The sequence below is a fragment of the Trichosurus vulpecula genome, chromosome 3, assembly GCF_011100635.1.
Source record: "Trichosurus vulpecula isolate mTriVul1 chromosome 3, mTriVul1.pri, whole genome shotgun sequence".
In the NCBI taxonomy this organism is placed as follows: Eukaryota; Metazoa; Chordata; class Mammalia; order Diprotodontia; family Phalangeridae; genus Trichosurus; species Trichosurus vulpecula.
This window is the reverse complement of record NC_050575.1, coordinates 294,760,601-294,772,775: the sequence shown is the minus strand read 5'-3', so window position 1 is coordinate 294,772,775 and position 12,175 is coordinate 294,760,601. Positions and strand designations below refer to the sequence as shown.

General features: G+C 44.2%; 1 protein-coding gene across 1 annotated transcript in view; it reads right to left on the bottom strand.

Annotated features, from left to right (window-relative positions):
• The window catches only part of PEBP4 (phosphatidylethanolamine binding protein 4), a 357,304-nt gene that overhangs the window by 329,689 nt on the left and 15,440 nt on the right, over positions 1-12,175 (bottom strand). The window lies entirely within an intron of this gene.

Below are 12,175 nucleotides of genomic sequence, written 5' to 3'. Positions count from 1 at the left end.
AACACTGAGCTAGCTCTGGCAACGCGGGCATCAGCCGCATCATCTACACGTACATCCCTAGAAAATATACTGCCAATGTAAGTGAACTTATCCATAGCATTCAACATTTCTCCATTTGCTATAACCAATGGTTCCACATATGAATGTTTCAGTGCTGGCTGGTAGAGATCCTCTGTTTTCTTAGTGTTAATTGGTAGGCCAAAATTAGTACAAGCAGCAGGGAATTGATCCACACTTTGTTGTATCTCAGCCTCAGAGGCTGCATTGAGTGTACAATCATATGTGAGCCAAAAGTCACGCATCAATGCTCCTTCCACTTTAGTCTTGACTTGTAGGCTTTTCAAGTTGAATAATTTACCATCAGTGTGGTAGCTGACCTTGAGGCTATTTTTGTCTCCATTGAAGGTATCCCACAATATCACTGAAAACATCGTGCTAAAAAGCATGGGAGCAAGCACATAGCCCTGCTTCATTCCATTGGTGACTGGGAGAGTACTGTCCATTATCCAGAACCCAGGCAAGCATGCCATCAGGAACCAGCATATAATACTGATGAACTTCTTCAGGCAACTAAATTTTGCCATAATTTTCCAGCCTCATTATTAATTAATGAGACAATATTAACTGGTCCTAGTTAGATGATATTGAAGAGATAACTAAGTGACTGAAATTGAGGGGAACATACTGGAATGGGAGGTTAAGCCAATAGCATTAAAAAGATACCTCACTTTCCCTCAGGAGTATGTACCCCTAGGACCCTTAAGAGAAAATGTAGTTAGCCAGCTCTATAGAGACCCAATTTGTCAGTGGCAGTGGGAGTTGGTGGGATAAGGGGGTTCCAAAATTAGTAAGACTTCGCTAAGAATGAAAGTTGTTCAAAAATGGAGCTGGCTGCTTTGTCACTGGAGGTCTACAAGCAGAGGCCAGATGAGAAACCATCAGGGCATGGTTGATGAGATTCTGACATAATTTCTGAGGTCCATTCCAGCTCTGAGATTCTAAGACAGGAACTGTCCTATCCTCCTATTTGCATTTCCTCATGTCCTTTGTGTATGTTCAATTTGAGAGATGATCTAGGTAACTCAATAACTCCCCAGATTCCTTCCATGCCCTGACTAGCTGGGAATGAATTTGAAGTGGTAAGAAGAGACCTCAGTCCAGAGACCGAGGGTGGACAAATCTCATTGTCAGTTTGTGTGGGTTCTAAAGAGAAAATGCCATTCTGAGGCCTAGAAAAGCACAGATGCAAGGGTACCACACCTGTTTGGTCATTTTCAGTCCTGTCCAATTCTTTGTGACCCAGTTTGGGGTTTTCTTGGCAAAGATACTGGAGTGGTTTGCCATTTCCTTCTTGTAATGGTGAGCAGGGTGGGACTTTTTGCTGACTTTTGTTTTGGAGTGCTTCTCAGCACTAAGGCAATCAAGTGCCTTTGAATCTTGCCTTTGTTTCAATCAAGAGTCCTTAATTAAATCAAGAGTCTTTGATGACCTGCTTAAGTCATGAGAAGGCCTAGGTCACATGGGTTTGAGTCACATGGTTGTGACGCCCTCTGACCCCGAAGATTACTCTGAGATTAGCATTTTGCTTGGGGCTCACTCATTGGAAGAGTGTTGGTATGGAGACTCTGGGTAGCCATTAAGGAACCCTCAGCTTTGAAAACGCAGATGTTGGTGCTTCTCTCTCTGGTAACTATGTATATATAGATTTGGTCAGACAGCTAGAAGCCTGTCTGTTGATTTGTGTTATTTGTTCTGGTTATATTTTCTCTGTTTATAATTTCTGTTTGTATTTGTTCTGAAGTTCAGGGTGCTGACTTTACCCCCTGAACTAAGAGAATGATATATGTATGTTTAATTAAAGTGAGATTGTAAATCCCTTAAAGTTGCTTTCCTTAGAAAAGCAGATCAAAGAACCTGTACTAGCAGACCTCCTGTGTGCTGGTGTTATTAGCCTTACACAGCCACAGTAGCCACAAGCAACATTGTTGTTACACTTCTTCAGTTCATTTTACAAATGAAGAAACTGAGGCAAACAGGGTTAAGTGATTTGCCCAGGGTCACACTGGTTATAAGTGTCTGAGGCCAGATTTTAAGTCAGGAAAATGAGTCTTCCTGATTCTTGGTCCAGTGCTCTATCCAATGTGTTACCTAGCTGCCCATAAGAATGAAAGCAGACTGGGCTCTAGCGAAAGAGCTGGAGCCCCAGAAGTTTACGTAAAGAACCAAAGTCTAGGGCTGTATTTTTGCATCTTTACATTGTCCCAGATGGTTTCCTGCTCTTGCCCACCCCCTCACTATGCTCTCTAGGCCACTCCCAACTAAGAGGCTAGGAGACTTAGGGGCAACTGGGGACAATTTCTTTAAATAAAGTCATGTTTTAAGGTAGGCCCAGACCAAAAAAAAAAAAATTTAAGGTAGTTTGTCTTGGGAGCCACTAGCCTCAGGGTTCTGAGCCCTTACCTACTTCTCACCCCCTTCTCAATAATTTGACTCTCTCAGCTTCCCTACTTAAGGGGCGGGGTCTAGCGACCTCTAAAGTTCAATTTCTTTCTCTAGCATGGCAGCAAACTTGCTTTCAGAGCCTTATCCTCCATTCACACTGAAGTGAGGTGTCAGAGCAGAGCTGTGACCCCCTCCTTTGCATTTTAACCAAGATAGAAGGCTTAAATTGAGTGGACAAAGTTCTGGCAGTAGAATTTCTCCCAGTTTCAATCCCATGCCAAAGCCAGCCTCAACCCAGGTTATGATTAGGAAGGCCTGGAAGCAATGCGGTGTCCTGGAAAGAGCAATGAACTTGGAATCCGAGAGCTGTACCCTGATTCTGGCTCCTGCAAGGCTGAGTCAAGTGCAACCTTTCGGGGGAGCATCTGGCCCTACTGAAGCTTCAGTTTCCTGAAGGGAATACCTGTATTACCTACCTCGTAGAATTGCTATAAGGATCAAACGAGATAATGGAATTGAAAGATTCTATATAGTCATTCACTCATTTTTATAAGCATTTATTATCTCTCTCCAGCTGTTTCTCAACCCTATTGAATAGTAACAAAAACAAAAAAGAAAACCTTCATAACAAATGTGCATATTCACCCCATATAATTTTTTCTTTGATTTTTATCTTGTGAGAGGGAAACCCTGACAGCAGAGCAGATGGTCTCTGGGAGTTCTGTGACCTACAACCTAATTATTCTACCACCAGTCTGAAGATCAGCTACTCCCTGGTCCTCTGATGGGTGGTCACCAGACCTTTATAAAAATGAATCATTAATTATAGATTAATATTATGTATAGATATATAAATAATACCAAAACAGTATTATCTATATATGCTTCTCACCTGCCTCTACTCTTTTGTATGTCTTTTCTGGGGTCATCATCTCTAAGAAATCCCATCATCCTACAAGATCTAATCAGCCTTGATGCTCCCACCTTATCAGTACTCTGGGTGGAATCATGAATTCCAAAACCTCCATTTAAGGAGGGACATGTCTTCAGCCCTCTCTTCGTTTCCCACCTGACTGAATTCTTTTGGACACTCCCATCTCCTATCCACCTTCTCCTTTTCAGCTTCCTTTTGTATGTTGTCTCCCCGCAATTGGATTGTAAACTCCTTAAAGGCAGGTACTGCCTTCCTTTTTCTTATTTGTATCTTAGCATAGTGCCCAGCACATAGTAGATGCTTGTAAATATTTCTTGACTGGCTGACATCGCATCCTTTGGGGATGTAGGTCCCCTTCTCCTCTATGATTATTTCTGAGACCCCATTAATACAAAATTACTACACGTGGCCTGGAGATCTTGACCTGAGGATGATACTGGTGACAGGGGTGCCGTGCCTTCCAATAAGAAAGTCCACTCCTGGATTGTTAATTATAACATGAAACTCATGGACACCAAGTAGGTACAGTTATGTGGGAATTCTCTTTCTCTTTCCCTCAAGGCGTATATAACCCAAAGATACTGGGTAGGAATGGGCTGAGATCTGGAAAAGAGGATGCTTGTCATTCTTGAATTCCTTTACACTGTGCTTGGCACTGAGTGATAAATAATAATGGCTAGCATTGATATGGGACTTTAAGATCTACAAAAAAAAAAAAGCAGTTCACATTGGGTATCCCATTTGATCCTTATGCCAACCCTGTATGGCAGGTGCTGTTAATACACCCATTTAACAGACGAGGAAACTGAGACCAAGAGAGGTTTGTCCACGATCTCCCAGTGAGTGTCAGAGAGAAAATTCCAGCATGGCACCTATTGCCTCTCTGCTCCAATAAAATGGTCCTTGAGAGGTGGGTGGATTCACTTCTCTACACTTTCTTCCATACCCCTTGCTTTTGCTAGTACATAGCAGCCCTAACCTGTAACAGGCAGTTGACCACACTGCAGGATTTTGAGCAATGTCACACATGGGGCCCTGGGACAACACAGTTCCAAGGATTTCCACTTCCAAAGAGATCATTTATAATTCAACTTATAATGGAAGATGAGCTCTGGGGACTTTCAAACCTGTGTATCCTGGGACCACTTTTCCTCTCTGCTATTGCATTAATCTGCTTCTGGCCTAAAGGTGTTGCCAGACCTAAATTATTGAGGCCATTAGCTCACTTGATCCTTTTAACAACTCTCTGAAGGAGGCAGGGCAAGTAATATTATTTTATGGACAGGAAAACTGAGGTTCGTAGAAATTAAGTGACTTGCCCAAATTAGTGGCAAAAGTAGAACTCTATCCCAGTTCTGTTAATTGCTAGTCTAACATATTCTATTTTACCAAATTGCCTCTTGACAATTCATGTTTCAATTCCCTAGAATCTCTGTGGTACCCACTTTTCAGAGGGGTGAACTGAGGAGGCCTTAAGTTCTCCCCAAGGCACACAGTACACCAGTGGGAAGTCTAGGAATTAAATGCAACTACCCTCTCTCTCAGCTGCTCACTTCTGCTCTGAATATTTCCCAGCAGCCTGCTTTCTGAGGTCCCCCTATGGGGCTTCCCAGGTTCCCAGGGGTACATAGAGGGCAGGCTTTCACCTTATCAAGCAGCCCATGTTCCAGGGGCCTCTCCAGGTCAGGTAACTAGAATAGCTCCCGGGTGGCAATGTTGGAGGGAAAATGCTGTTCCCTAGAGTGGGGGCAGCCTCCCAGGATGTGCGTCAGAAACAGCCCAGCCTGGGAGTGAAATTTCAAGTCTCTGAGTCACGGAGACAGAGGGAAAGAGAGAAGCTGGGACAGAGTCAAGGTAAGAGGCCAGGGCAGTCTGAACATAGCTCCTCTTGGGGTCCGCACTTTAGGAACTGGGGACATAATCAGGCAGTCAAAAGTCCTCTCTTGCCTGTCCCCAGCACAGCTCCCCAAAACCAAGGGTGGTGGTGGTGGCATCGCTGAGTACAGCAAAGCCAGGGAGGGGAGGAAGCTGACCATGTTCTCCCAAGGGGGCAGGGCCTCCTAGTCACACCCCTAGTTACAGTAACCAGGGTCTCAGCTTGTTGGGCTCATCATAGGCTGTGCTGTGGATTCTGGCCCTTAAAAAACCAATGGGATCTACTACTCCCTCCCATTTTCCTGCCCCAGGTGCCTCCAGACAGGGAAATGTGCTAGGCTAGGCCAGCCTCCTCGGAGAGGCAACAGGTAAGCTCCCCTTAATAAAAGGAGGGGAACCTCAAATTTGTTTCCCCTGTCCCTGACACACACAAACATGTTAGCTCTCACTGCTCTGAACCAGACCTCCCCTAGACAGTCAGATCATTTCATTCATGTGCACAGAGGTAGGGATCAGTTTAAGAAGGGGACTCGGGGAGAGAAGAAGGTGGAGGAGGTAAGGAAAACCGGAAGTGGGCACATGTTAGGGAACTAGGAAAGGGCCACTGGGTCTGTAACCACCCGGCAGCAGAGAGCAGCAAGTGGAGGTGTGTGATTTGAACATGGGCCTTGGAAGAGAGGGAGAAAGACAGAGATAGAGAGAAAGAGACAGAGATAGAAAGGGGCAGAGACAAAGAGAGATATAGAGGCAGAGACAAAGAGAGAGAGAGAGAGAAAGAGACAGGGAGACAGAGATACACAGAGACGGGGGGGGGGGGGGGGGGGGGGGGGGGGGGGGTGTGGAGAGAGAGAGGACAGGATGGAAGTGGGAGGTGGGATCTGTCAGTCCCAGGATTGTGTGTCCTTCTGAAGCCTGCATTCCAGTGCCTTTCATCTCTGTATGAACCCAGCATATGATGGGGGAACGGCAGGAGGGTCCTGGATTGAGCTGTAGTCACTCACCCCACCAGCCAGTTTAATCCTCATTAAAGTGAAAGATCGTTGTCAAGGACCTAGCATAGCAACAACTTGGTCATGGGCAAACCCACAGCTGTGCCAAGACCTCTACCCTTTCCTTTGGTTCCTTCCCCAACCTGGCTATTTCCCTAATAATACCTTGCCTGGATCTGCTAATGCTGTTGTTTGAATACCTACCCCTCACTTTCAATCGCGACTGCCTCATCACCAACCTCAGTCCCAGGAAAGAAAGAACCCCCATATAGTCTCTCCCACCCCCATGAGTGGCAATATTCCTGTTCCTTTAAAAAGAAATCTGACTCTCTTCTCACCCTCTATCCCCCAAAGCTGGTTTTCGTGTTATTCATGTCCCATCAAGGATCCATGATTTCCCAAGCTTTCCATTCAGCTCCAAGAAACTCTTTAAGAATGCTATGAATTATTAACATAGCTTTGTGTTCCTTTCAAGGCAGGAATAGAATCAGGGGATAGGACTCAGAAAATAAAGAAGCTGAGGGTGAAGGTGCTCTTAGGGCCCAGAGTTAACTCATTTGGACCACAGGAAGCTAGAGTACTAGCTGGGCCTGAAGGTTGGGTGATGAGACCATTGGCAACAGCTGGGGTGGGCACAGTGCCTAGCCTGGTTGCTAGCTTTGTTGGGATTGGGGTCATGCGTGCATCTATCCATCAGGACATTCCAGCTGCCTAAGTGTGTAGTCAGCCTCTCTATAGGGCTGAAGGGACTTGACCCGATCACACAATCTTTCCCTGCCCACTTCCCCTAAGAGTAGCATTTCATCCTGGGCAGTTAGGAATTTTTCTCCCACAGCCTTCATGATGCATCATCACCTCCCTCTCTCTGCACCCCCCTGCCCCCACCAAACCACCTGGGGAAAATATCACCATTACACTGACACATGGAAACATTCTGTGCCTCTGACTACAAACTAGGAAAGGAGAGTGCTGCAAAGCCAGAGCATCTCAGCCGCCATGCTGCTTCTCAGCTCAGTGACCCTCCTCTGAATCATGAGTTCATTATCACTTGCTCCTGAATACCAGTGATAATGCTAAGGGTCACAATGGTAACAGCTAGCCTTTATAGAGCTCTTAAAAGTTTACAAAGCACTTTACAGATGTTAGCTCATCTGATCCTCACCACAGCCCAGTGAAGTAGGTGCTATTATTTCCATTTTTACAGAAAAGGAAACTGAGGCTGAAAGAGGTTAAGTGACTTGCCCAGGGCCAAACAGCCAGTAAATGTCAGAGGACAAATTTCAACGTGGGTCTTCCTAATGCCAGCATAGAGTCAGTGCCCTACCCATCATCCTACTGAACTGTCTAGAGTCAAAGCATATTATAGGTGGGAGAAACTATAGTTATCTAGTCTGGTCTCTTAATTTTAGAGATGAGGAGACCGAGGTCTAGAGGGGGGAAGGGAGTTGGCCAAAGTCACCTCGCCAGTCATTGGCAGATCTAGTCAAGATCTCAAGGGCTGCCCGGCTGTTGAGGGACTATTATGGACACTTAGTAATAGTTTTATATATTGTAGCACAGTATTTTTCCTGTAGTGGGCACTGAATATTTATTGAATGGAATGATAGCACAGTCACATAACAATGCATTATAATGACATGTTAATAATCATGATCACACTCACACGTTAACACTAAAAATAGATTAATAATCCTGTTTTGATATCAATAACCTGCATCTGGTGCTTTATTTTCTCCAAAATACTTTCATATCCATTGTCCATTTTTCCATTGTCTTTTTGGACCCTTTGGACTTTGCTCATTTCTTTGGGGTCCTTGCCTAGTTTTCCATAACTCTTTTTGTCCATGACCCTTCTTACCCTATATGTGTGAGTGGAGAGGTGGGGGAGGATGTTTCTATGTATTTGCATCCATCCATAGATGATAGCAGTGAGTGATTTTTTGGCTTCCCTCTGCATCATGGATTCATTTCCCATGGTTGGGGGAGCCCTTAACAATATCACTGGCCGACTCTGTCCACCCTAACTGCCATTTTCACAATGAGCATACTCTCCCAAAGGAATGAAGACTATCCAAAAGAGAACTGATCTTTCCCCCCAAAATTAATCCCTCTTCTGAACTTCCCTATTTACTGTTGGGGGTACTATCATTCTTACAGTTGTTCAAATTTGCATCTTCAGTATCGTCTTTGACTGTCTACTTTCCTCCATGGCCCCAGATCCAGTCAGCTGTCAGATCTGCACATCTCTCTCATCCACCCCCTCCTCACCATTCACATGGCCACCACATCGGGGGCCTTATCACCTCACTCCTGGACAATCACAATAGCCTCCTAATTGGTTTCTCTCCCTCGATTCTCCTCTTGTTCAGTCCATCCATTACTCAGATGCCCAAGTGATAATACTAAAGCACAGGTCTAACCACAAACTCTAGTTGCTCCCTATTATCTCTAGGTACAAATACAAACTTTTCTGTGGCATTTAAATGCAGCCTGGTTCCAATTTACCTTTCCAGGCCTGGCTTATTACATATTGCACCCTTTTATGTGCTGTGTGGTCCATCCAGCCAACCTAGCCATCTTGCTGTTCAACACTCCATCCTTTCTCTCTTTGTCTTTGCACAAGCCTCCATGCCTGGAATGCACTTGCTCTTCACTTTACTTTCTAGCTTTTCTAGCTTCCTTCCTGCCCCTGAGGCCTTCCTTGATTTAAGGCCTCTCCAGCAGCATTCCCTTGACTTTGTTTGTGTATACCTATAACTATACATGTCATTTCTGAACGTGACTCGAGGGTAGGGAGTGTTTCATTTTTGTCTTTGTATCTCCAGTACTTAACACAGGTCCTGACCCATAACAGATACTTCTGCCCATCTGAAAGTAATATGCAACCCTATTGACTCAGCTTGTTCCCTTTTTAAAAGCCTTCCTGATGCCTTTTGTTTTTTATACAGCAAGCATTTCCTAATACTATCTCCTGTTACTGAACCCTCCCTTTTTATCAAGAAAAACAGTTAAGTACAACTAACCAACAAGCCAGACTGCTTCTGGCAACATATGTAACGTTCTGGTCCCCAAAGCTCCTACCTTTCTACCAAGAAGAGAAATGCGTTCATTATCTGTTAATGGCTATGGTTAGTCACATCAATTTATCTGACTTTGCCTTTACTTGTATTTATTTTACTTTATTACTAGTAGAGCCATTGTGTATTTTCTTCCCTTGGTTCTGGTCAATTCAGCATCAGGTCATTTGTTTTCATGCTTCTCCGAATTCTTCATGTTTGTCTTTTTTTTCTTTCTTGCAGGGCAATGTTATTCCATTTTATCCAACATCACTCCTTAATTAGTTCAGTCATTCCCTAAACTACGAATACCCCTTTAGTCCTTTTCTAGGGGTTGGCTGCAGGCACCAAGGTGGCTCAGTGGATAGAGTGTTGGTCCTGGAGTCAAGAAGTTTCATCTTGAGTTCAAATCTGGCTTCAGACACTTACTAGTTATGTGACCCTGGGACAGTCACTTAACCCTGTTTGCCTCAGTTCCCTCATCTGTAAAATGAAATACAGAAGGAAATAGTAAACCACTTTGGTGTCTTTGCCAAGAAAACCCCAAATAGTTGGACACAACTGAAAAAGGACTGAAATATGTTGGCCATGATGTGCCACCTGTTGCTACCCTCGATGTTTTTAGTAGTATCCTTCCTCATTGATTCATCAAAGATTGGAATGGGTTCTTTACTGAGAGGGCTTATAGAATTATCTCTTGTAGAGTCATTTAAAAACAGGATTGGTTCTCAGGGTGGCAGAATGCTCTGGTGCAGATATGTCAAACACTGCCAGCAACACTCCCTAGTGCAGCCAGAACCAGATTAAAATGTAATTGGGAAATATGTAGCAAAATAAGTAGAAATACATTAAAACATAGATAACATTACATTTTAAAACTAAGTCAATGTACAGCCAGTAGGGATCCTTCTGTACGGATTGGTGGTTGCCTTTCTATCTGAGTCTGACACCACTGCTCTGGTAGGAGGAGTCCTAAATAGTGAGTCAGGAGACCTAGGTTTTAGTCCTGGCTCTTCTACTAACTATCTGTATGACCCAGGGCTAATCACTTCTCAGAGCCTCGAAGACTGTATCAGAAAAAGTCATTCATGTCATAAAAGTATGTGATTTATCTATTGGAAGATACTTTAGGCAGCGATAAGAGGACATATCGAATTTTTCTGTTTTCAGTCATGTCCAACTTTGTGACCCTGTTTGGGGTTTTCTTGGCAAAGATACTGGAGTGGTTTGCCATTTTCTTCTCCAGTCCATTTTACAGATGATGAAACTGAGGCAAACAGGGTTAAGTGACTTGTTCACTAGTAAGTGTCTAAAGCCAGATTTGAACTCAGGAAGACTCATCTTCCTGACTCCAGGCCCAGGGCTCTTTCCAATGTGCCTAGCTGCACATAGCTACTCAATAGTAGCTTTTTGAAATCTCTTTCAGTGCTAGGATCTCTTAGAAAGTTCCTGGAAATCTGTTTGCCATCATTCCCTAAAAGTAATTTCTCAGGGAGGAGATTAGGACACGAAGTTTGTAGGGGGCTTGGTAAATTCTTTTTACTGAAATGTTGGGACAGCCAGGGTAGACTTCCCCAAAGGACTACTAGATATTTAGCACAGTGGCCTGTGGGATAACTCAAATTTATTTTCATTGTAAGATGAACAACAGTGGCCTGCCACCTCTGGAAACTTAGCCCTGGTAACGTAGAACCCTGGTGAGCAGACAGACAGCTTAAGAACTTGTCTAGGAGTAGCTAGGTGGTACAGTGAGTAGAGCACAGGCCCTGGAGTCAGGAGGACCTGAGTTCAAATCTGGCCTCAGACACTTGACACACTTACTAGCTGTGCGACCTCGGGCAAGTCACTTAACCGCAATTGCCCTGCCTTCCCTCCTCCAAAAAAAAACAACAAAAAAAGAGAACTTGTCTAGTTTACTTTGTGAAATTCAATCAGTCTTCATTGCCAGATTCTTTCCCTCCTTTTGTCCTGTTGTTCATCTGCTGTTGTTTGCTTCTTTGTTGCTCCCCATGTCAACTGACCTTCTACTCCTCACCTCAAACTCAGATTGTGGAGGGCAAAACCAACTATGAATGGCTACAGCCTTGAGCCACTGAAAGGCCTTTATGTGTTAACGTCAGGCAGCTAGATGACACAGTAGAGAAAGTTCTGGCCGCTCACCTTCATGAGTTCAAATCTAGCCTCAGACTATTACTAGCTGTGTGACCCTGGGCAGGTGGCTGAACCCTACTTGCCTCAATTCCCTCATCTATAAAAACAAGCTGCAGAAGGAAACGGCAAGCCACTCCAGCATCTCTGCCAAGAAGACCCCAAACGGAGTCACGAAGAGACACATGTGACCGAAATGACGCAACAACAACAAAAAAGTTTACGTCTTATCTGCGGACCTGTGCTCCAATCTGGGATCTGCTGCTACTTACGGTATTTGACCTCAGCCAAGTCTTTTCCAGGATACCTAGAATCACAGACATAGGGCTGGAATTGGGCTTAGAACTCACTAATCTAATCCCTTCATTTTATAGATGAGGAAATAAAGGTCTAGAAGATGAGAAGATTTAGGTCCATTTAAGTTAAATAGCTTGTCCAAACTAGCACAGCTACTGAAGGGCAGAGGCAGGATCCTAATTGAAGCCCTATTTAATGCTCTTTCTTCTGTACCAGGTTTCTTTCCTTAAGAGATTTTAGATGAAATGACTTCCATAATCCCTTCTAGCTTTAGATTCCACAGAGCTCCAAGACTCCTTGGGTTGATTGATTGACTTTGCCTTGGGATTCTTGGAGTAGGATTAGCCCCTGGAAATTTCCCCTTTTTGTCCATGGCTCTCTCCTTCCGCTGTCCTTCAGGTTCTCCCTTGTTTTCCTAACCTGACAACTTTGGT